A 26,557-nucleotide genomic window follows, 5' to 3' on the forward strand; every position below is an offset into this window, starting at 1 on the left:
ATAGCATCCTGTCTATGTCATGAGAGATAATGCCAGACTTTGAAGGTAGCACATTTTTTGGACCATTCTTAAATACTCTTCAAGAATATTACTGCACTATGGTTCCATACATATGAAGCCACCAGAGTAAGTTCTACAAGGAGTCACGTCAGGAGGCCACACAGGGTCCCAGCTAAAGAGAAACTGGTGGAATGACAAAGTGGCCCACTCAGACACCTACAGGGACCTGGAGGACAGCAGGATGGCAGATCGCAGGAAGGTAGGCTTGTTCTACAGACTCCAGACTGCGTGTCAGGGCTCACTCAGCAGTGCAAAGGCAGGCCCGAGATGTGTGTCTGGTGTGTAGGCGCAGCTGCCACATACGCTCCCCAGTTCTTGCGCCCCTTCCTTGTGTCTTTTTCTCTTCTAACAACTGTGGGTGTGGGGAGGGCAAAGTCCTGACTTTGCAGGGCCTTTATTTTCTGAACTCAACTCCAACTCCAGTTTTCTGGTCAGAATCCAGGCCCATCGCTGCCAAGTCATGTGTTTTTGAAAAAGAAGTATCCAGAGTTTTGTGTTCCATCTCTTCATTTCTGAATGTTGGCAGACATGGACGTTTTTAAGAGAATGCTGTGCCGGCCAGATAAAACTTGCTGCTTGCTTCAATTTGGCTTGCCTGCTGCTGCTCTGTGGCCCTCAGGATAGACTCCCATGACCTCTACCTTGAGAAACATGTTCCTGATATCTGATCATGAGCGCATTCTCATGGTCCCGGCCTCTTGGAAGCTGCTAGCAATTTATGCTCCTCTGTGTCTTCTTTGGCTTAACAAGTCTTAGGAGCTTTACAACTGCCTTTCTGATTGAGCTAACCTCAGTTTATCAGCTTTCCCCAATTCCACTGTATTCCTCAGTCTTTCTCATGATAGTACACAGTGACAGAAAGGCTATAAGCCCTGTGCTCTGCTCCTTGAGAGTAGGGACTCCTCCTATGAACTCTCCCCTGCACTGTTGGGAGATGGAAGTCTGCTCTCTGACTCCGCCACTCCATTTCCGCAGCCACTGAGCTGCACTGACTCCCAACCTAAGGTGTGATACTAATTCTCTCCAAGGGACATGGACCTAATAGATTTTTTAATTAACATATTATAAAATTGGAGCTGTCATCTTTTGTGTTAAACTGATACAAATGTCTATAATTACATTTTTGGCACCATATCTGGGGAATAGTCTAGAAATGTTTGTTTTAACCTTTTCCTAAAACGTTCTGATTTATGGGTAGGCCTCTGTATGGGCACCTCTAGCGGGTCCCGTTGTCATGGTAACGCAGAACATCATTTGTCAAAGAGCTATAACTTCATTCTGTGTTGAAGCTAAAAATTTATCTTTTAGGGTTTATTTTCATGACAGGGAAAATTTGCATTTACATAGATATGCTCCTTCTCCCTAATTCTGCCTGTCTTTTGGGAGATTCAGTCTTCAGGTGAAGATTTTCTAGAGGGCAAGAGAAGCCTACTTTTTATCATCCCCCCCATAAATGAATTCTTTTATTTGTTCCAAAGAAAACTCAAAGGGACCATTAGTACAAAAAACAAAGGAGAGACAGAAACGGAAAGATGAGAGAGAAAGAAAGAGAGAGAAAAAGAGAGAGAGAGACTTATCCTCCTTGTGCCTCCAATTAAATATAACTTGTTTCTTTAAAAAATGTGTCATTTTTAATGGTCATTTGGGGGTAGATAGAAGAGTCCAAAGCAAGGAAAGCATGAAAATGACTGTAAATCTTGAAGCTGGAGAATAGTGAAGCATTGAGCTGTTATATTGACCTCTGCTACCAGTGATCCATGGACCACAAACTCAGTGCCTGTTAAAGGAGTCAGGCAGATACACAAACCAGTGGATCACTGGTGGGGACCATGTGAGTGGGATGTGGCATGCCTGTCTCAGGAGACACACTACATGGCTTCTGTGTACTGAAGGTAGACTATTCTCCAGGATTATTTTCCTTCTTCCCTTTCTTCCTTTTCCCATCACCCCCATCTTGAGAAATGAGAAGTTTGTATTGCTACATAAAATTTCCTGATTTTAGAATGCTAGTGGGTCATGTAAAGATTTTTTTCATAAAGTTATAGTCAAGCAAAGCAAATCCACTAGCAGCTTTGCTCCATGGACTCCCAGATGGAACCTAAGGGATCCCACTCATTGGTTTACAATGGCTTTGCTTTCCTAGATGAAATGACTAAAACAATTGTTTTGCTCTGCAGTTTGCAGGTCCTGATCTGCTAAATATTCTTTCTGGTGGCCTCCTTGGAGGTGACATCCTGCTCATCTGGGTAGCTTTGGGTCCAGACCACATATGAAAGGAAGCACTTAGGGGACATTTCTTTGACCCATAAACATCTCCCTGACATTCCAGGATAAACGGTGGAGGTCTACCTGATGCCAACTGGGGCTACCAGGGGATTTATGACACTCACTTTTGGTCTTTAATGGATACAGCAGTTTAATCTTCTTCACTAAGCCCTATATTTTTCTTTCCTATTTGGAATCTGTGGATGGCTGCCACAGAGGTCGCAAAGACATTTTGTCCCCTCTGGATTTGAGAGTGCTTTGTTTCTCATTTATCAGTGAGAGAACAATAATAATTCCTGGAAATATGCCATCAAAAACATCTGGGACAATGCTCACAGCTGTCAGCACACCAAATGGGAGTGGTTTGGGGACCATCCATTTTACCACCTAGTGATGAACACCCCTCACCTGGTGGCAGGCAGTGAAGTATAAGATGCTATGACATTGGTGTGGAATTACACTAAACGTGGAAACCTGGTGGGCCTGGCAACACTATGTACTTTGTGCTGCTTTTCCACTGTTGTTAGCTGCTTCCCATAATGCCTTTCATGAGTGCTAGCTGCAGTCCCTACCTAGAGTCCTTTCCAGGGTTTTGGTGCCTCTGTGCATGGTCTGCAGTTGCCTGTACCTGGGAATTGTATGCAGTGTCTCGTGTTAGTCTAATTGAGTCTTTATGAACTTTAAAAACCTCGATCAGAAATAGGGTGGAAGAAATTTCCAAGTAAGTAGCTGTTAGATGTTGGTGCCTGCGGGGTTCCTTATTACTTTCCCATCTCCTCTTCATGCTTACTGAGCAGCATAAGGGTGTGTGTGTGTGTGTCTGTGTGTCTGTGTGTCTGTGTGTGATATTAATCTTTTTTTGAACTGTTCTTAGTGTGGAAGAGAGAAAGAGAATGCTATAAACAAGGTAGACTATCGAGATCAAATACACTAATATCCAGTGTCAGGTGGGTATTAGGTTATTCTCAATTATTACACAGAAATTTTGAAATAACATACAGCTGTAATGAGCTAAATTTGATGCTCATATTTTTTGTATCTTTCCTTCCCCTGGTGATTGCTAAAATTATGCTGGTATTGTCTTTTTAGAAGATGTATAAATTATAAAGAAAGAGGTAAAATTTTCCTATATGTAGTCATTCCATCTTAAGTATCTGACTTGGTTTTCCTAATATTTTTATATGCCAATATTTATTACATAGTTGAAATAATCTTATATATAAATATTTGTTTTTATCTTTTATACGTAGTGAGTAGTATAAGAATTTCTTTCTGGAATTAACATTTCTCATATATAAAAATTTTTATGGTTTCATAGTTTTTCATCCTGTGAATAAACTGTAGTGTAATAATTTCTAGTATTTTACACTTAAATAATTTCCAATTTCATTATCAAAAGTAACACACAAATGGGCGTCTTTGTGCATAAATCTTTGTCCACATGTCTGGCTTTTTCCTTTTAGGATTGATTTCCAAACAAAATATTTCTAAGTCATAAGGTTTTAATATTTTAAGACCTTAGTAATATATTACCAATTTACTTTCCAGAAATATTGGCTAATTTATAGTCACAGCAGAAGAGCATAAGAATGGCCCTCTCTTAGCACACACTTAGGCTGCTTTTAGCTTTCCTCGCAGATGTTTGCTTTAGTGTTTGTGTGCTATTTTGTTAACATGGCTGAGGGTAGGGGCAGGAAGGGAGACAGAGAACATTCATGTCCACTGCTGAATAAGAGCCAACATCCGGCCTGGTCTCCCAGGGCTGTGCTGGGTTGGAGCTGTCCTGGTAGAGGCTCTTCTGGAGGCCAGGCGGTACTGAAGCGTTTTGCAGATGCTGTCTTCATAGCACTGTACGCAGGAGATACTGCTGCTGTGACTGTTACCCTACTTTCTGAGAAGGAAGCTGAGACCCAAGGAGGCTGAGAGACTGAGATGGGATCAAGGAGCTAGTACAAGTCCCAGCCAAATCCAAACAGGGCTCTTGGGATCCAGGATCTATACCCTTATTTAAGCATTCCTGGGGTTTCCTATTCATGAAAGGGAAAAGAAAACTTGGGAGTCTAAGCCTCATGATGTACAGAAAATGTGGTCATTTCAGGTGACTGACCACTGTCATGGTTTATATCTAGATGTCCCCCTAAAAGCTTTACATGATCAGAGGCAGAACCTCCGGGAGGTGATTAACTATGAGAGCAGTGTCTCTAGCTCAAGGTTAGAGATCAGGTTTGTTGGGAAGAAGTTGGTCTCTAGGGCTGGGCCTGGAAGTCCTCTCCACTTCCCTGGCTTCTCTCTTGACCTTTCTGCTTCTTGTGTGTGATGCCATGAGAAAGTCTTAGCAACATGTGGTCTTTCCTTGGAGCCAGTGGACGATGGGCTGAGCATAAGCCCCAATAATCTTTTCCTCCCTTATGCTGGGGATCTTTTGTATATTGTTCCAGTGATGAGAATGTGACTCAGACAATTACCTTTTTAAATGAAGTTAGGAGATCCTCCCAGTTCTGTTCTCTTAGTGAAGGGCAAAGTAGGCACAGGTTCCTGACCCAAAGTAAGCTAAACTTACAAACAAATAATATATTTTTGCTCCAGCAGAAAATAAAATTTCATTGTCTCAGAAAACAAACTTTGTAAATTATTCTTCATGCTAATACCCAGCGAACCCCAAACAAACTCATTTATGGCTATTATTTTAGAAATACAAAAATGTTGATTTTCCTTCTAGAATGACTTTCAGAGCATGGAATTCAGTGAAACTTCATATACTTGTTTTCTCTCGTGACTTGTTTCTTGCCGTATAACTGGAAATTGAGTGATTCACACTAATTCTTTGGAAGTCACAGGCTGTGGTTCTATATAAAGAATCACAACCAAATTCCCTAAACCAGCATTTGGCATCCACACAGTGAGGCTAGGCATCTTAAAACTGAGCCATATTTTTAAGAGTTTTACATTTCCACAAAGAATTTCTACTTTGTGAGAGAGACATAACAAGCTACACAGTAAGGTATATATCATTGAAGACATCTGAATTGCCAAGGAGAGGTAGCAAACAGAGAACCTGTCCCTCCCTATGAGATCGAGGGAAAGCTGCTGTGGAAGTAGACACTCTTACTGGCTCTGGAAAGGTAGACAAGATGTATGAAAATAAAGATGGAGGTGAGGGCCAACCTGACGTGCGTAGCAGGGGATGTAGGAGTAGCAGCAGGCCAGGTGTATAGTCTTGTGATGAGCCTGTGTCCTTGCCTTTGGTTGGTGCACATGAATGGCTAAGGCTTCAGTCATGTGCCACCCTTATGGCCAAGATAGGAAACCTCACGTAATTGCCAGGCTGAACCAACATCCAGAACATAAAGGAACCTGCCTCTTCCCTCATTTTCCAGTGTCTAATGACTCAGTGTAATTTCCTGTGGTTTTCTTCAATGAAGTGAGCTTCACTGAATCATCCCCAAACTTTCCAGTCCATTCCCAGTGGTGGGAGCACAAGGAAGCAGAGGGAATTGGCCTGAATCATTGGTTTTCCATCCAGACTCTAAACTACTATCAATGGTCTTTCAGCACCCAAGTGAGAGGATTCAGACTCACCCACATGGCACCATGAGCACCTAGCTAGGATAGCAAGTCTGGGGAAGGGAGAACCCTTCAGCCTGAGCTGCCTTAGTCTCTAAGAGTGGTCATCAAAAATCCTAGTTACATGTACACAATCTCAGACAGGTTTCAAAGGCGGGAGAGGAAAGGAGGCAGGAGTTGGTGTGTGAGAAGCCACTCAGGGTTCTAGTACACAGGAACATCATCTGGAGAAACTTGAAACATGCTTATGCATGCAGCCAACCAAATGAACTCCGTTAGAGTGTCAGGGAGTGGGGTCTTGGCATCAGCTTTTGAAAACATCTTATGTAATCACACTTGTGGCCAGGTATTGGATAAGATCAGCCTTGTGCTTCTCATGCTAATATGACAACAAAACAGAAAAAAAAGGAAAAAGAGAGAAAAAAATAAAGAGAGGGAGAGAGAATTCTTCTATAAATATGAAGTGAATTTGACTCATTCATAATTTTGGAGGATATGGAGATCTATCTCTATCTCTATCTCTATCTCTATCTCTATCTCTCTCTCTCTCTCTCTCTCTCTCTCTCTCTATCTATCTCTATATCTATATCTATATCTTTATAGTGGCTTCCCTTGATAAGCCACTATATAAGTAGATACCTGATGTTTTAGTTCTCACCAGAGGAGCACTTACAAAGTCACCTGCCCTTCTATATCTCAGTTGTCCATTAAATGAGAATCTCTGCAGGGGCAGAGCCTTCGTGCAGCTGTTCTATGCTGCCCAGGTGGCCTCAGTTTGCCAAAAGGCCTGTGAGCTGCAAGACCACTCCAAAGAGGAAGGAGGGTTCAAAGGTGCCCTAGGCTTTGTGCAGCTTGCTACAGTCCTGGAGCCATTTCTGCCTGGCAAGCTACTCTCTCTGTCTAAATTCTAACTCATTTGGGAAAGACAAACATTTCTTCCAAAATTGTATTAGATATAAACGGAGAACCTAGAAGTGTCTACCAGCAAGTTTTCCAAATTTAGCAAATAAATACAAGACCCTCATTCAAATTTGAATTTTATATAAATAAAAAATGATGTTCAGCATAATTATGTCCCATATATTATTTGGAATATACATGTTTAGCAATTATTCCTTGTTTGTTGGAAATCCAAGTATACCTGTCAACCCTATATTTTTCCCAGTTGAAATCTCAAAATGAATTTGAAATAGCAAGTTTCTGATTTTACAGATGCTAGCCGGTATCCATGTTTGCTCTGCCTTGTGCCCTAGTGTTACCCTGAAGTGTTACCCAGGATGCCCTTGAGTTCTGCTGGCCCCAACCAAGAAAACACATTTTCTTGAGGCCTCAACACATTTTCCCTGTGGGTCGAGAGCCACAGAGCTTCTGGGAACCTTTAGGATGTCCTGCTTACCTCCCATTTCTAATCTGAAGGATGTGTTTTCAGGCTGATCTGTGTCACAACTGACTTCATCTTTTCTGGCTTTGATGATTAGCTCTGTCAAGTACTGAGCCTTCTGGGATTTAGAAAGCCCACTAATTACAGACAGCAAGAGAGTTGTAACGTTACAAGCAAACAGTGATTACTCATACCCTTTGTGGGACTGGGACCTGTGCGCAGAAGGGCTGCACATTTGGTTTAATGTTCTCCTGTCAAGGTTTTAAAATTTTTAATATTTAATGATCCAAATGACTGCATCTCCTTTAGCACTAGGTGCTGAAAATCATGTAGATGGGATAGCTCATACTATAAAATGGGCGAAATAGACCAAGATCAGGGTCTTCTTGCATAAGTAATATAATTCTTTATATTACTTGTCCTGCATATGACCTGCAAGTTTTCTCTCTTGGGGAAGGGAGTATTGTTTGGGCAGGAAAAACCTATTACAAGTGCTTAGTCATTCCATCCACTGTTTCAAGGATGCCTGCCTTCACAAATACTCCCATAGTTCAAACGCAGGCACTTTATCTGGGAGTTTGAATTATCCTACATATTTCATGAAGTGAACCTGTTTCTAAAAGTGGCATTTAGTAGCTGCCACCATTCATCCATCAGAAATTACTGAGCACCTGTCCCTGCGTAAGATACCTTCCCTCACCAGCCACTATGTATCCATGCCCATCTATGCATGACCGCCCTGCAAGATGCTATGTGCACAAATGTCTCCTGCCTGTGACACTAGCTCTGGCTCTGAAAGACAGTATGGATGCCTTGGGAACAGGGAGTTTCTCTGCATCAAAGGAGAGTGTGTCCATCAGGAGCTGGAATCATGGGATAATTTTTATGATATCTGCTGCTATGAGATTCTAGCACAGATAACCAAAACCCCACAAAAGTTCAAAGACAGCCCATTGAGTTGGCCAGAATCCAAGCTGCCCCTCCTGCCTCCTTGGTAACAATGCTGTTGTAAAATCATGCAACTGGAATTCTAAATTTCTGTTGCTGATACCTACCTGAGTAACAGCAAGATGGGCTGACACAAAGAAGCTAACTGATGGGACATTACCCTGAAATCACAATGAAAGTACGTTGGAAAATATAATGTGTGTGACCAATGTGAAGCATGGCTTTTCTTATGTATGGCTTACAGAGCTTGGTTGAGGCCATTTCAGCAGCTCCCTGAAATCCTGGCAAATCCTAATTTAACATAAACACTAAACAATTGACAAAATGAAATAGCTCCAGAATCTTAATGAAGCCCTTGTGGTGTGATTAAAGTGAAAGACAGAATTCAATGGCACAGCTCATGCCCATGCCAGCATAGCTCTCACAGCATCTTGGAGTTATCTTTGAATAGAAATCTCAGGGAAACAGAGCTCCTTACCATTTGGGTCAGTGCCATATCTCTATTCTTTGCCAAAATGTGTCGAGTTAACCTTACAGTGGAAGTAAAATTATTAAATTACACTGACATAGTTTGAACACAGTTATTTTTCAGATATCAATGAGGCAGAAAACCTTATGGTATGCAGAAATGCAAGAAAAGTCCAATGTCTCCTATGGTCAGCCTGCCCATGTTGCTAGGAATGATAGCTTATTTGACAGTTTTGTCTGGAAATAATAGCCCCAACAGGCAACCAAAACACCCTGGATCAAGGAAGAGGCCATTGAACAGAATTAAACTGAATGAAAAGATAATCAAGAACCCACCAACTATTTGCAGCAGATAAGTAACATAAGTTACTGTGGGCATGAAGTGAGCTGGGAAAGTCAGTGCCCACCAGGGACTTGCATTCCCATCAAGAGAACTAATTTATTCCCCATTAGACCCCACTGGGACAGAGATTTGTCTTTCTAGGAGTCTAACATTGCTGTATATCATATAGGACTGTGTAATCTTATCCAAAACCCCTAGAACCGGATGTGCTGAGCTGGGGAGGGGCTGGGAATTGGAAATACACTGTGCAGTTCATACAGTGAACCCTACCATACCCTCCAGTGAGGTCATGAGATGCTTTGTAGTCACAGGCATTGCCATTTCTTCTGTGAAGCCGAAAGCTGGTCATATTCACTGGAATAAGATAATTCTACAAATTGCCTCACAGCAGCTCAAGTCAGGTTTTTCTAACAAGTGAGTTTAACTTTGGGTTTTCAAGTGTTTGTGATTTCAGAAGAACAGATAATGGGCAGAAAGCCCACAATAGAGTTTGATAGAGTCTAACAATATAAGATTGTTTGAGGATGTACTGTACAGAAATTCCATGAGAGCAGTGCTGTTTCCCAACTACCCGAAACAATAGTTGACATAGGGCAGGAATTCCATGAATATGTAAGTAAATAAAGAAATAAACTATACATGGTAGCTGTCACTGTATTGGATGTCTCCTTGCCAGGCACAGGGATGTTCATGCCAATCCTCTTAGGTAGATATTGTTCTTCTTGTTGTTATTCATATTTTTTAAATGAGCAAAATTTTATGAAGCATTATGTGAGCTGCCTCGGGCTACCTCAATGACAGGAAATAAAGCTCCTGAGGTGGCTGTGAGCTCATTTTGGTGTCAAATCCTGCCCCTCATCAACCATGGAAATTCACATACATGGTTTGACTCCTTGGGGCCACTATTTCCTCATTTAAAAAATAATAACATAATAAGGTCTGCCTTATAGGATTCTTTACAGATACAAATAAAGTGCTTAGAATAGAGTATGTAATCTAATAGGTCTACCCTGAATAAGTCCTCCAAAAACTGATGCTTTAGAGGGAAATATTGTAGCAGTGAACTTTGCCTGATAGAATAGTGAGGGTTTTCAGACATGAGAAGATGAAACTTTATAGATAACTTTATATACAGCCTAATAATAAAGAATAGTTCCATATTGTTATGATTTGCTAGGAACTCAGTGACCAATTCCGAGTCATGACAGAAAACCTTTTTTGTTCTTACCAAAATGAATTAGATGTTAATAAAATTAAGTGATTTTTTTCATAAGAATTATTGGACCAAGAATAAAAGAATATTTTCTTTGCATGGCAGTCATGTACCAATAGTCACCATCATACTTAATGGTGCAGTTTCACCTTTAAAATGAAACGGCACAATGTCACATTGTCACTATCATTTTATTATGTTCCAAAAGATCCAACTAATATGTCATGGATATAATGGGCTTAGCTATGAAAAGGACAATGATACTGATGTTTGTAGATATTGTAATTGTTTCAAATTGCAGTCTCAGTAATGAATCTAGAATTTCTGTGATCTTCTGGTTACCAAACAAATACACATTTCACTCATATCTGGCAATAATAATAGATGATGTAATGGTAAAAGTTGTTACTCAGAATAGGAAAATGGTAAAAACAATAATAAAGGAAATAGGGCGTAGAGAGGAAGCCATGTGTACAAGATTGAGACTCCCCACATAATTTAAAAAGGCAGAAAATAAAAAGCAAAATCTTGAATGCTCAACAGTCACTTGAATGATTCTGAAGTTGAGAAGAGCTTCACCCACTGTGTGTTCCATGTGGGTTATAATTCCCAACTTACTTTTTATGAAGTAAAAAATCATATCACAATGTTAATAAAAATAGAATATGACATTATAGGTGCCTCTTATTTTCTTTTTATACTATTATAGTCTTCGACCAAAAAAATCACATTTTATAATGCAAAAGATTTTTCAGAAGTATTTTAGGATAAAAAACCCACCTATTTAATCTTGCATATAGAATGTGTATGTACTATTTTGTGAAATTTTATTGTCAATATGTAATTTAAATTAAAATAAATAATGCTTAAAATAATTCATGTGCTTAAAAAGACAATTTTGACCTTAAAATATAGGCAGACTAGTTAACTTCTGCTTCACTGATTAAAAAGAATTGAAATCCTATGCATAACCTTCTGATTTTTTAATAATGCCTTTCTCTGAGAGCTGGATTCAGTGTCTAGAAGGAATGCCAAGATGCACACAAAAGCTATGAGGTAAAACATCCACTTCATTAATTCTTTGAAAAATAAATGACCTCACTTCCTTTATGACTGTGATAATTAACACATACAGTCATCCCAATTCACAATGATGCATATGTATTATTTATTTTGCTCCATTTGTGGTTAGGTGGTCAACCTAATGGGTGTCTTTTTCAGATGATTCTTGTGCAACATTGAGGTTGTTCTCATTGGTTTGTCTAATGATTGCCCACTAGAAGAGTCTGAAACCTAACTTTAAAAACCTGCAACAGCATAAGCCATGGGTTATTGTAATCCCAAATATAGAGTACTATAATCCATGTATTGTAATCCCTGTTTTTAGTCTTCCCCACAATCCACAAGTTATATTTATAAGTCCTACTGAAACATTATTGGAACTCCAGCAAGTTAATTCCAATCTACCACTTCCAGTGCAACCCACAGTGATAGTATAGATATATTCCAAGTTAAGGGCAGCTGAGGGTTCCTAAACCCAATCTCTATGAGGCTAAGGAGACAAAGGCCTCGACCCAAGGCTTCTCCCAGAATTTATTATCGTGAAGAAAGGGGTGACTCAAGGATGAGTGACAGTGAGGATGGTGGGAACTATGTGATTAACCTAAGCTGGCTAGCTAGGTAGGGAGAAAAACATCTTTGCAAATGCAGGGACAATGACATGCAGAAGGATCACTCTGCATAATTCAATTAAAGAAACAACTAAAGCTTTTGCTTTAGTTTCTGATATATAAACTTTTGTGCCCTGTGGACTCATCGCCTCTTTATTTTGATGCTCTTACCCAGTTGACATTCCTGAAACTGATTGGCTCTGCCATCTCGCTGTGCTCGTATCTTTTATAGAGAGCGCTATTCCAGGAAACAGAAGACTATGTGATGGCTTTAGAGATTACATACCAGTACCTCTGGGTAGACTTATTGCAGTGCTTAGAGCTAAGAGAAGAAAGAAGGAAATACCATAGTCAGCTCTGTACATATCAGTATATGGAACTGTTCTACATACAAGGGGAGACGTTCAGTCATCTCCTACAATGGGTGAGCACAAATTTTATATCTTGCTTGCTTTGGTGAACACACATACTGACCAAATACCTCAAACCTGCCCCATCTTTTACAGAGAACTTAGTGTGCAAGTTGTCCACCTTATGTTCGTGGATAGTGCAGACATAAGAATCAAAGCCTGAGACCTCAGCCTCCAGGCTCACCATCTCCTTTCTTTGTAGCATGACATCATGCCCTGGAGGCTGAGGACTCTGTAACCCTCGTGAGAAGACACACACATCCTAGGGCCACTCACACTCCATGAAGACCTGGAGCAATGACTGTTCCCTTCATGTAGTAAACACCAGCCACAAGTGTAGTGTTAGTTCCAAGCTGGGCCCTGCTCATTTTGTTGATGTGGAGCTGGCCTCAGAACCCCTAGGAGAGGCAAAGCAAGAGGCATATTCTCCATGCCTCAGGGTGCCTCTGGGTTTTCTCTGCTTTGCTGCCCAGGAATGATGCTGTCACCTTCCCCTAATTCCTGCAAATGGGCAGGTGTAAGGTGCTGCCAGTTCCTCAGCTGCGTCTGTGAAATGCAGACAAATTGCTGCTCTTTATTAGAGATACGGATGGAAGACTTTGGGAACCTCTGTAACTGTAGGCTTCTGGGTTTCCTGATTACTTTTTCTCCCCCTCCATTTGCAGAATTTTGATATTATTAAGTGGTGCATTTTGCTGCCAGTACGCATCCCTTCTTATGCAGACACCCTTTCTTTCTCTTCCTCCTTGTCCATCTTTCTTGCTACTTAAAGGCCTTAGAAATAAAATAAAGTCTCCTTTTTCATTTTTTTCCATTTAGGAAAAGGTCTCGATCCATGCTTGCTAAGTTTGATCCTTTGTGAGAAACATGTACTCTGTCTAGCTTTGATCATACTTGCCATGTCACCCTCCCCCAGGCCCAAGTATAATCGTGTTCCTTATCAAGCAGCATAGGCCCTGCACAGGTGACTTCCCTGAACTAACTTCCAGTGTAATTAGTGAGTCCGATTGAGGAAGTGCACTTTCTTCATGATAGCAAGCAGGTGGCATCAGGCTAAAATTGCTTTGCACCAGTGGTCTTAGTTGAGCCCAGAGAAATAGGCCTGGAACTGTGGGGCTAAGATATTAGATAAGATCTCCACTGAAACAGACCTATGTGACTCTTGAGAGAATTCCTTCCCACAACTGACTGAAAAGCAGATGGCTTGTTAACCACAACCTGGATCTGGCTGTTCCATCCCTTTCACAAGAATGTGTTGCTCCCTCTTTTTCAAACCTTGCCTGCCTAGCCACTTGTCTAGCACACCCAGCCTCCATCCCCTCGCCATTTTGCTCAGTGTAATATGATCATTGAACACCAAGGTTTTGGCTGCCTGTGGCTTTTTATTCCCTGTGAACAACTGGTAAGCAGGTCCCCGCTGCACTGCCATTCCGGCTCTGGCTTTCCTTTTGCCCCACACCTAATACCTGGAAGGAGGTCAGGACCCGATGCAAGGGTCTCTATGACTGGCATCCAGCATTGGACATGAGCGCATGGCCCTGAAACTATGAATCTCATCTTCTGCTGACTGAACTGACCAGCCTTAAAAAATTAAACATGTAAGTTAACCAAATGTAATTGTATTTTGGGGCACTCCTGTGGCTTTACTGTTTCAAGTCCCTCCATTTCCAGGTCTCCTCTTTCCAGATTTGTTTCCAGCTCGCTGCTACTTAGAGGCTGCTACTTCCCAGGCCACAAGGATCCTTTACTCTTGTATTTTTTAATGATATCTAGTCTCCCTATTGCTTTTTATTTATTTTATCTTTGATTCTATAGTTGCTAGCTATCATTGCTCCCTTCATGCAATCCAAAAGTATCAAAAAGAGAACACCCATGAGCTAAATCACGCTTGTCCTGCTGCCTGTGTACATGGTTCTGGGTCTGCCTTTCCTCCTGATCTGATGCTTTTCCAGGACAGCTCCCTGTCCCATGCACTCTCTTGCCCCTTTTTGTCTAATGCAAGATATCTTCATGGTCATTGTACCTGCAGCATTACATGTACTGTTTTTCCCACTAACTTTTCTGCTACCAACTTTTCTGCTTATATTCCTCACATCTGAGAAAAAAGAATCATCCAGCCTCACAAAGGCCCTGGCCCACTGAGTGCTCCTTTCTCCTGGGCCACCTGTAGGCACCCTCACAGAAGGCTGTTCTTCCTCTCCAGTTATTCCCCCTTTCTCGTTAGCCCCTGCGAATCAGACTTTGACTCCAAATTCTGCACTAGAACACCCCCTTTCGTGGTCTCTACATGGCTGAGGCCCACAGCCACTCTCTGTTCTTAGCCTGTAGGAAGCATGAGCTCAGCTTCTCACTGCTCATTTAGTCAGCAAGCTTGAATTTGAGGCTGCTTCAGTCTCTTTTCCTGCCACCTCCGTGTCTGAGTTCCTTTCCTCTCTGATCGCACTGTCTCTTTGGGGGCATTTTATCCATCTTGATGCTGTATTTCCGTACAGTTCTGTCTGGCAGAGGGACCTTTCTACTGGATTCTAGTCTTGGAAGCTCAACAGCTCCATGTGGATGCCAGATGGACATCTTATCCTACACAGGGCCAGAGCAGAGGCCTAAGCTGTACCACAAGATGTAACCCTCACATGGTCTGATTCACCTCAATAAATGGAACTCAGACTGAAATCTGCAAATGCAGTGACCTCTCCATTGCTGACACCCTTTGCCAAACCTTTTAGCATCTCTACTTTCAAAATATGTCTAAAGCTCAATGCAGCTCTTCTACAGCTACCAAGCTTGTTTAGGCCTCTTTAATCTTTCTCCTGAACTATCTGACCACACTGGTTAGCATCTGCCTTGGGCACATTCTTTTCCTGTGGCCTTTAAATTGTAGCTCCTTTTCCTGGACTGTTTTCCATATCTCTAGGGAATTGTTCCAATCCCACCTTCAATGGGGCCCTTCAACCTCCTCTTTGCTCTACTCCACCAACATTTCATGTCTTGCTTCTTACCTTATTTGTCTTCAAAGTATTTGTTACTCTTGATGTACTATGAATTTCCTTTGGAGTTGTTGGTAGTTGCCTGTTAACCCCCAAAAATGTAAGCCTTGGTAATGGAAGGAATTTCTGTCCATTTTGTTCATATGTCTTAAATTATTTCGCCGCAATGAGTATATATCCAATAAGTGATTGAAAGGGTGAGTATCTTGGCTGGAGTATGGGCACAGAATGGTTCAGAGATGTTTGAGTGGGAGGACAAGTAGTTGCAGTTGAGTAATTAGCATTTGTTTCTCCTCCAATATTTATTATTTCTATGTGTTGGGAAACTTCATATCCCATCAAATATGAAAATGGTCTAGATCTTTCCATATGTGCAGATATGCTGCATCCCATAGAGAGAACATTGATACATCAAGCAGAATTATTTATCCTTTCCCCCGAAATTTGATGACAACCAATGTGAGTGACTGGAATCTCTCCTAATCCCATTTTCTCTTCCTGCCACTCTTGCATGCCATGGCAGTTCTGGAGCACAGGAAATGACTGGCTCATCTTAATCTGGGTGCTGGAAATATTTTGGGGTGCTCTGTTCCACATGATGAGGCCCCTTTCTCCTCAGCAGCATCTGCTTCATGCATCACTCTTCTAATCCAAGTCCTGCTCTTCTGAAATCATTCTCCCCGTGACTGCTGGGTTCTTTTCATAAAACTTGTGCTTACATTAGCAGGGTGAGAGGGTTTTGTGAGCATGCCATCCTAATTCTGGACAGCCCAGTCAATCCGGCTCTGAGCCTGCAGGCCAACCATTGGCTGAAGTTACTGATCTACCTCAGGATTTTACCTGTGCTCCAGACTGCCTAAGCCCTTGGGACCGGCACCCTAGATTGTCTTTTCTCCCCTTGTCAGCTATCCTACTTCCCCTTCCACACAGTGGACTGTCCAGAGAGGATCTGAGAACACACAGGAAGCTCCGTCTCCCTTATGCCCCTGATTTTAGTGGTGATTGTGGGTTCTTCTGTATGACAGTTGGGGCCTCATTCTATCCATGGTCTGGCTGTGCTGAGTTTTGTGACTCCTCAGTTTTTCAGGCTGAGATTAATGAAAAATAAACTGTGAACCATGCCTTGGAGAAGAGCTGGGCAGCTGAGACCTAAGCCCACTGCCGGAGCCAATGCAAGGGCCTCTGAGGCCTTCTACTGTGAATGTGAAGTTTTATGAAGTTTGTGAAAGATCCAGAGGGCTGCACAGGAAGAGAAATGAGGGAGAGTGTGTGCTTGGATTGCCTCCTGTGTCTTCTACTGTGTATGTTCTGAATGCCATTGAAATTCCTCCACACATAGGATACTTCTCTCAGAAATAAGAGTTATCACTACTTGTTAATGTTACGGCGAGGTCTAACAGTAAGATGTCTGATCCATAGGTGCCAGTCTTTCCTGTAATATCACACACAACGGGCTTTCAAACTCAACTTTTTAATGAATCAGGTCCCTGAGCTTACAATGGATTATGACCCCCGTTGGTAGATATTTGAGAAGTAGGTGAGGCTCGATACCTTCACATCTAGACCCTGCCAACTTCCAGGAAGCCTTCTGGGCTGCAGGACTTTCCTGCCTCTCACTTCAAGGTGGAGCCTTCACCCTTCACTGTCCAACACCCAGCTAATAGGTTGGCCAGCTCTTCAAAGAGTGGTTGGTTTTAATGGTCATGATGGTTTGGTATGTGCTGTTTGCTAGATACAGCTGCATTTTCCATGCATAGTGTTGAAAGCATTGAGCTGGGGCTCAAATATGTGAATCCCCAGGGTTGTACCTCACTGTGTTAAATGTGGTAACCCTAAGGGCTCCAGCCAGAGTGTGGTACAGTGGCTCAGCCTTGCGTGAGACTGATTCAGAGGTAGGGTCTCTATGCCATGCACCATGTAGGGATAAATATTTGAAAGACTAGAAACTTCATCTTAGGGAGTTTATCCTTTAGTTGCAGACAGGAGGAAGAGAGCAGATCATTGTAGCTTATGACTGAAATAAAAATCTGCAGAGTGTCACCTAGCTAGGGAAAAGAAGCAGTTAGCCCAGACCCAGCTGCTCATCTTTCAGGGAGGTGACTCTATAGCAGGGGTGCCAGACCTGTGGCATGTGTGCTGCAGTTGGCTGTTTGCATCATTGAAAGTTCTAAAAGGCTCGCTGTCATTGCCCTGCAGGAACAAAAAGGATGAACAGGAAGAACTTGGGAAAGAATTTACAGCATGGAGATCCAGAGAGGCAGGAGTCAGCATGGTATGGGCAGAGAGTGACCAATCATGATGGCAGGTGCTGGGGGGAGATGGAGATGGCAAGAAGAATGGAGGCTGAGGCCTGCACTGGGAATGGAGGGATGGGGGCTGAGGCCTGTGCTAGGATGCGGTTTCTAAGGTCGGGAGGCGGCATGGTCATTTATCTACTGCAGGCAAGGCAGGGGAAAGAAGAGGGTGTCAGTGGCATTACAAAAAGGTTTCCATGCCTGTATCTTATAATGTGAGCAACTATTTGAAGATAACAGTATGCAATATATTACCATTATTAATCTCTTACTGTTTTGTTTTGAAATTCTGTATCATTGTTTTTATTCTTTTTTTGTTTTAATATAACAAAAATGATAAAAATACTAAAACAGTTAAATTTACAAAAAGAAAAGGAAGAGGTCTTCCGAGCTGCGCACAGAAGACAAGCCAGAAAAGAGGGAGGTGGGAGCGATGCCTGAGAGCTGAGACCGGGTTGGGCTTCTTTCCTCCCAGCCAGTGTTGGTGTAGCTGGAATGGTTCCCTCTTTGGAACGAAGTAATGGGTTTTGTGTTTGTAAACATATTACAGATTTCTCCCTCACACGGCATAGGTTAGAGAATTTTTGTAAAAGAAAATGAAATGAGGGAGGAAACAAATGAACCCCTGCTTCCTCTCTTATATTTTCTTTTCTGTTTTTCCCCTTTCTTACGTTTTCTGGTGGTTTCGGGTAAATCATTTAGATCTTTTTTTTCCAGTTTGCTATAAACACTTGACACTTCTCAACACAGTAACAGTTAGATGCTTGCTATCAAGTACTGCAAAAAGCAAAGGAATGCGTCCTTGTTTGTTCCTGCCAATTGCAGAAAGGGAAACCTCAGAAATGGTTCTTCATTTCTGAGGTTGCTTCATGTACTTCAAGTACTGGGTTAAAGAAACCCAAAGAAGAAGAGTAAAGGTAGGGTTGTTTCATTTCAAACAATTCCCAACTTCATGGCTAGGACTTTTATTTTTACTAGTTTACAAATGTGAAGTTGCTTAATTACTTAGATCTGAGTTTCCAAGTTCAGGGAGGATTTGTGGTGAACAGCAGTTTAATTGATTGGGTTAACAGTTCAGCCTGATGTGAACACTTTCTTCTCTCTGAAAAGTACATTTTTTGTTTTATTATCGCTATAAAAATGAACTGAAAACTTGGCCTTTCCATCTGACCATCTGATTGATAGAATTCGTTTTTTTTTCCCAGAAAAAGCTACTCTTAAATTACTTTTTAAAAAAGAAGGGGAAATTTAATTTTGAGCCAAATACTTTTTTTTTTCTTTTGCAATCAGTTCACTCTATTTTTCCTAGCAGCATCCTTCCCTTTAGAGTTTTAAAAAAGGAGGGCCTTATTGCCAAAGTCCTCACACCACCGAGGCCTACAACCAGTTATAAAAATCAGCTTCAATGATATATATTAAAGATGATAAATCATTTTCCAGCCTTCCATAACATTTTATTTTTTCTGGATCCTTACCTCCTTCTGACTCATGTACCTGAGCTGATTAATGTTCAATCTCCCGTTACACTTTAATACCTCGCCTGCATTTCATTTGCCTGCCAATAGTGATAGCCAATAAATTAATCATGCAGCCACACAAGCCCAGGCTTGTATGCCTGTAGGCTGCTGCCAATGTAAAACTGCCCATCAAGAAGCAGGCAAGTCTGAGCCTCCCTTTATCTCCTACCCTCAAGATTTCCATCATTCTCAGCAACTGGAGCTGCAAATGCTCATTTCTTCACAGGCATGGACGGCGAACGCGAGAGAAGGGTAATTAATGCATTCACGGATCCTACTGAATCAGCAGACCTCAAGGCACGGCACACACAAACAGGCAGCTGCAGCTCCTCGGGATTCAAAACAACAACAAAAGAGCTAGTTAAATATTTGAATAGCTGAAGTATATGTCTATTCATTCCCATGGAAATTACTAAAATAGGCCGTCCTTCCATCTCCAGAGGAGTCAAAGTCATTGAAATCCCAGCACCTTTCATCTCCTCCAACTCGCCTTTGAAGAGCAGGACATTTACATCTCCATAACAGGCCGATTCAGCATTAGTGGTAATAAACTAGGGTGCATGAAAGGGCTCCAAAATACTGTCCCCATTCACACTGGCCTACGGGGATGCAGAAGTGCTGTAATTCTCTGAAAACAAGAGTACTATTGCCCCAACTCTCTATTCAGTTGGCATCTTACAGTTGCAAATGGTTTGGACAATAATGAGGATTTATTGTTTCACATAAATATATCATCAAGTAGTAAATACCAAGCTTCAGATGTGACTTGGACACACAAGACTCTGTCTCTTGGCTCTCTTCCACCGGATTAGCTCAAGTAAAAAACAAACTTTACTCAAATGGCTGCAGGAAAGATGATTTCCATGCATTCCTGATCCTGCATCTTCCAGATGCCCATCCAGCATAAGAGAGAATATCACTTATGTAACCTTTACATACACATTCTGGGCTTTGTTTTGATCAGGCCAATTTGAGTCTCAGGCCCAGTCCTGATCTACTGTGGGCAGAGAATGGAATTGTGCTGACTTTTTATTTATGTCTGAGCCATTGCTTTCACCTTGAATCACACTGGCTGCTGAGAGTTGGGTGGGTAAACAAATTAAAATCCTTACCAGTTGGGGAGAAGGAGGAAGTAGGTGCAGGGTGCAATCAAAACAACAACAGCAATGAAATTAAAAAGCAAAAATACAAAAAAAAATGCAAAAACAACAACAAAAACAACCCAGTAGACTGATTAGGCTGCAGTATCAAGGTCTCATAGGTAGGTGGCTTAAACAACAGACATGCATTTCCTCTTTTTCTGGAGATGACCAGTCCATGATCAAGGTTATCTTGGTGCAGGCCTCTTCCTGGTTTGCAGATGGGTGCCTTTTTGCTGTATCCTCAGCCAACTTTCCTCTTATACCTGTTGGCGAGGTGGGAGAGAAGCAGAGAAAGGAGAGGAGGCACTCTGGGCTTGAGTGTTTCTTATAAGACATCAATGCTCTTGGATTTGGGCCCCATACTTCTGACCTCCTTTACTATCATCACTTCTTTAAATGTCTGTCCCCAAATACTATACAGTCATGTTTGGGATTAGGATTTTAATGCAGGAGTTCTATGCATATGTAATTCAGCCAATAATACAAACCAAAGGGGCAATCCCCGGATATGCATCACTAGTTAATGTTGGTTAGGGTGAAATTTTATCCACCAGGAATCAAATTTTTTTTTGGTATTTAGTAATAAGTGTGCTAGCTTATGTTTTATGAAACTTTTCTAAACACTCTAGCGAACAAGAAGAATGAAGTCTGAAATCATCCATGTTATTCAAAAATCATGAGCTACCTTTTTAGGTAGCTCCTAATGTGTACTCTGGAGAACCTCTCATTCTTCAAATCATGCATCCAGTTATGTTGCATCTCCTTGGTAGCTTAGATACCTAGAAGGTTCTTGGAATAAACATTTAGTTCTGATTCTAGAGCTATGACAATGTTTGATAATACGAGAACTTTTTTCGACCTTATGTTTTCTTTGTGTCTGTATATTACAGAGGATTGAACCCTTGACCTCACAAATGCTAGACAATTGCTCTATTGCTAAGCTCCATCCTCAGCCAGGAGCTTATCTTTTGGCAGAGCATTTAATGAAAACTTTTTGGCCCCAAAAGAAAACTAGAGATACTAGGTATAGACTCAGATGATGTGACATTTTGAATAATAATGATGCAATGATGCTTAATTACCCATATTCCATCAGACTTGGCTTAAGTGTTCTTTGACTGCTGAAAGGGCCAAAATGTCTCTCGAGTCATGAAGATCTACATAGTGGGTAGCTTCTATTCTATCACTTTGAAGGTTGTTCCCAAAAAGGAGCTCTGGAAATGTGACAAACAGGCATTATCTCTGGAGTAAAGGCATGGTGGTCTAACAGAATAGCATAGAAGGTCCACAGCATTCGCTTTTAAATACTAGTTCCAGTGAGTTTCATTAAGAACATGCATCACTTTGTGGATGACATTTCTATATTATGTATTTATATGTAAGGTTAGAGGGTTACACATAAACTTTTACTTTCTTACATATCCATGCTAAAGATTTTTTAAGAAGAGAAAATCCTTACATTTTTGTAGATAGAAATGTCCTTTAGCAATGTTTATTTGGAACTTCAGCATTGTGAAATCAAGTAGATGTTTTCCTCTCCTGATGCACCATGCAGACTGGCGAGAGGGCTGTCTTCATTTCAGTCTTTCTGAAAGCAGGTGCTTCATGATGCCACTGCCTGTGCATGAAACTCTGTGTCCAGTGTGAGGGTAAAGAGCAAGCGCAAAACCCACTGTGACTATTCACTCTCTTGCCTAGAAGTGACACATTTCATTTATGTTCATTTTGCATAGACAAAAGCCAGCAATGTAGACTGCTGGATGGGGGAGTCCAAGTCTCTGCTAGATCAATATTGGACCAAATTTGGCTCTTAATTGAAGAATGCAAAGGTGAAAAGTTGGAATTTATTTTTTATTCATTCAACATTCATTTATTTATCAAATAAGCTCTTTCTGGAACACCTAATATTAACTGCACACTTTACTCTGTGATAGAAGTACAATGAGAAGATGAGATACAAATATTTGTTGCTTATATGGAACTTAGAGTTGGTGAGGAGTGGGTAATTACAACAAATAAATAGAGAATTAAGATTTGGAGTGAGGCCCACAGAGAAAGAATAAGGTATCTTGGAAATACTGAGACATTGACAAGTGTAGTGAATGTTCATATTGTCTACCTTACAATTCAACTGATACTATTCTGTGGGCATCTGGTGCCCTACTTTTAAAATCATTCAACTGGACATTGAGACAGTTATTGAAGACCTACCATGTGGAAATCACCCTGCTTGGTACTATTATAACTCTTACACAGCCTGTAAAAGAGAATACATAGCTGAATAAATCAAAGGTTTTTTCAAAATGGGGTCTTTAATAGGAGAAATAAGACTACATAAACAGTACATATAGTGGACAATGTGGTATTTATCCTAAAAGATGAGCAGCTTAAATATCAGTGGAGGGATTTCTGATTAGGAGAACGAAGAAATACTCCGTGATGGAGTGATTTTAAGGTGAATTTAGTTGAATACATGGGGTTTAATGTTCAAAGATGGAGCTTGAGGGTTGAATTTCAGGTAGGAAAAAATAGCTGGTGTGAAAATGCCACGTTTGGAAGCCATACTGAGAAGCAATGTGATTACTTTAACTCTACACTCATTAATACATCATCAGCACTTACTGTACTATCTGGCATCCACCATGTGGTCAGTGAATAGCTTTTAAATGAATTAATGAATAAATAGAAAACACCAAGGCATAGTTATTTAAGGAATACAAGTAAGAGTCTCAGGTGTTTTAAGCAAAGTCATGGGTAACAAATCTGGGGTCAGGTCGTGTGCACGGATTATGATTTTGAACGTCATGGAGAATCAGACTTCATTCTTGTTCACTATAGTGTTTACAAAAGTCTCATAGAGACATAAGTTTACAATACCCTAAAATACTCCTCAGTGGTTTGGAACAGTAATCATAGCTCCAGTGCTATAGGGGAGGGCCTGAGAAGGAGGACTCAGGGACAGACCAAGCAATTGCTAGGCATCTGTCAGGAAATGGCTAATGGAAGACTTAGACCCAAGGGATGCTGCACAATAAAGCTGGGTGCTGAATAAAAATAATTGAACAAAATAACCATAAATCAAATGAAATGAAAACCCATTGTTTAAAGATCCACTGCCAGTCAAACAAATTCACTACAGGCTTCTCCTTTTTCTATACTGCATTGCCTTTCTGTGTTGGGAATAGCAAATTATTCCTCGGAGTTTGGGAGCAGCAGAAATGATAATATTGGATGAAATTCATTTCTTAAGAACTGTACAATAAACTGAAAGAGGAAGGGACTGGCAGTTCTTCATATAGGCAGCCTAGGCTTTGTTTTTAGCAAGAATAAAAGATGTTCGGATAATCCATTCTCCTTACCCTCTAACCTGAGCTGGGATTTCTTGGTCTCGTAGTTGCTGATGTGGGAGTGGGCTGAATTCTTTACTGGGGGACTTCCTGGGTGCCCCTGGTGATTTGGCAGCACCCTGGCCTCTGTCTATTACATTCTTCTATCAGACACTCCATTCTGCTCCACCATGGTGAAAACCAGAATGCCTCCAGACACTACCAGTTTTCCCCCGAAAATTGCCCCTATTTGACAACCTCTGACCTAGACAGTCAATTTTGTTTGGTTTTAGAAGAGCAGTAGGCCTTACAGAATGCGCCAGGCAGTGAGCAGGAAAATGTTAAGGCAAGAAATACAGTTCCACCTGATGGGCTTGGGTTTCTTCCACTGGCGTGTGTAACCACCTCAAGTGATGCCGAGCAGGAAGCCTGCAGTTAATTTGTTTGACCAGCCGTGGATCTTTAAACAATGGGTTTTCATTTCATTCTATTTATGGTTATTTTATTCAATTATTTTTATTCAGCACCCAGCTTTATAAGTGTGTGTAATCCTGTTATGTTCTATTCCATTACGGGAGCTTCCAAATAGAAGAGCACACAGTAATAATATTAAATAAACATCTTGGCTATTGTGTCAGCCACACATTTCCTGACCTTGGCTGGATTCAAGACTGGACAGGGTGGGCAGCCGGATGGGAAAGAGAATGTGAATCACTGAAAAGAGGGGATGATGATGGAAGGAGGCATACAGCAGGTCCTTGGGCTCCCAGAATAGAGGAGGCTATGCAAATACAGTTGAACTGTGACTATCTTGTAGTAAGAACTCTCACTAGAGCTGGGAAACTTATCATCCATGCCCTTCTCCCAAAGTCTGTATTTCTACTGCTAAAAAATTCCCTGCATGATGGTTTACATGAACTATAACAAGGATTGGTTTAGGCCACGGGACTAAAAATATTGTGTTATATATAAGTATATGAGTAATATGTAATTCTGTGTTATATATAAGTGATGTGAATGGAAATATGAATTTAATCATAAGTGTAAAACAAGTATTGCAAAGGCATCCGGACACATTTGGTGTGGGAACCAGCTAATGCAAGGAGCGGAGAGCAACTTTCGTGCATTTCAGTCACTTGGTGGCCAGCACGGTGGACAGGTCTGAGCAAGTTGGCCGGCTCTGAGTCACAGTTTAGGTCCTCCATGGAAACCAAAGCTCAAGGGAATTTGATCTAACATGTTTGCCAGACACTTTAGGCTTGTCATTCTCTTTAATGGCCACCAACATCTCTTCCAAAGTGATTCTCTGGGAATCGGACTATTTCCTTCCCAAAGACTTTCTCAGAGTACCAGCTGTCCAGCAGAGGTTCACTTGCATCTGCTGTTGAGGCGATAACAGGGAGGGTTTGTGTGTGTAGCCAGACAATACCTATCTTCCCTTCGGGAGCTAGTGACAGCTGAGAAAATGTTTACAGAGTATTTTGAGCTCTCATAGCGGTGGTGCAATAGCAAGGCAAAGTTTTGATCTGACTCCCTCTTGTCTGTCAACTCTTTATTATTAAGCAAAGGTTGGCCCTACCTTGCTATATGTTCCAAGATTAGGAAGAGTCATTAGGAGCTCTAGGTTCTGTTTTTTACCTACCCAGGGAATACTGTACAGTCTTTGTTAAAGAAAAGTCCTTCTGAAATGCACAATAGACTCTAAGCCCCCAACACTTTGTATAGTCTAACGTAAAATGTCAATGAAGCCAACTTAGTGAATTTCCTTTGAAATATTCTACATATTAAAAATGAAAAAGAGAAATCGTTGACTTTTTTTAAAAACTCAAAATTAAATGCCACTGTGCAGGACATCTTGCTGTATCCCGATAAAGTCTAGTTTATGTGCTGTCACTTGAGACTTTTGAGTTTTAGATTTATGGGATTTAAGATTTTTTATTCTGATTTCTAAATTACTGTAATAGAAATCAATCAGTTTCTCCAGGTAAAGTAATACCTAAGCTCTAGTATGTTCCCTAGCATTTATCAAGCATTCAGAGGAACTCATCTTTTAGAATTGCTTTTGCAGTGCATAGGTCTGTTTTCTTGAGATGAGGAAGTAGTGATCTGAAAACATCTGTGTAATATGTAGCAGGAGAAAATTGAGATCAATTGAATGAATGCTTTTCCTTAAATTATACATTCCCAAAATATAAAACTTGGAAAAACCATGTTAAGCCATGTGTTGGTCCATTCTTGGTTATATGTACCTGATGTTTAACTGCTGTAGACTCCTAGACCTTAATAGGCCTTTAGTAGCATTTCTCCAGAAATTCTACCTCTCTCCTCTTGCAAGAAGAAATAATCTGTGAGGAGGAGATGATTCTCTCAAGGTCATGCTGTTTATTTGTTGCCAAGGCTAGAAAGTCCTCCACATCTTCTGACATCTCACAGTGCCTTGGTTCCTTGCAGTTACCCATAATGCTAGAAGCTCAGTCCTGTTCACTAGTAAATACTGTCATCCCTTGGCATTCATAGGGGGTTGGCACTAGGTACCCTGGAAGCATCAAAATTCTTAGATATTCAACTTTCTTGTATAAAATGACATAGTATTTGCATATAATTTACCCACATCCTCCTGTATGCTTTAAATCATGTCCAGTATGCATGTAATACATGGCATAATTAGTGTTAAGTGCTATGTAACAGCTGTCACATTGTTTAGAAAGAATGATACAAAAAGTCTGTCCATGTCCCGCACAGACAACTTTTTAAAAAGTAGTTTTAATCTTGGGTTAAGGATAGAGAAGGCAGACTGTACTCTCTTTCACAAGGTTCCATTGGAGGAACACAAGGAAATCAAGAGGGCAGCAGTTGTATTCACAAAGCATAAGAGTTTTATGTTGTGTGTGTGATTTTCATATTGGCATTTTCATTACACTTCACATCTTCATACCATTATGATTTTAAAATCTTCTGCTGTCATTGATTCC

At 41.0% G+C, this 26,557-nt stretch overlaps 1 protein-coding gene across 6 annotated transcripts in view; it reads left to right on the forward strand.

Moving 5' to 3' along the window:
- Positions 1-26,557, forward strand: part of Ntrk2 (neurotrophic receptor tyrosine kinase 2) — a 346,711-nt gene that overhangs the window by 146,007 nt on the left and 174,147 nt on the right. The gene's annotated exons all lie outside the window — the stretch shown is intronic.

The sequence above is a fragment of the Cavia porcellus genome, unplaced genomic scaffold, assembly GCF_034190915.1.
Source record: "Cavia porcellus strain 051 isolate PalLab524CR breed Dunkin Hartley unplaced genomic scaffold, mCavPor4.1 scaffold_2, whole genome shotgun sequence".
Classification (NCBI taxonomy): domain Eukaryota; kingdom Metazoa; phylum Chordata; class Mammalia; order Rodentia; family Caviidae; genus Cavia; species Cavia porcellus.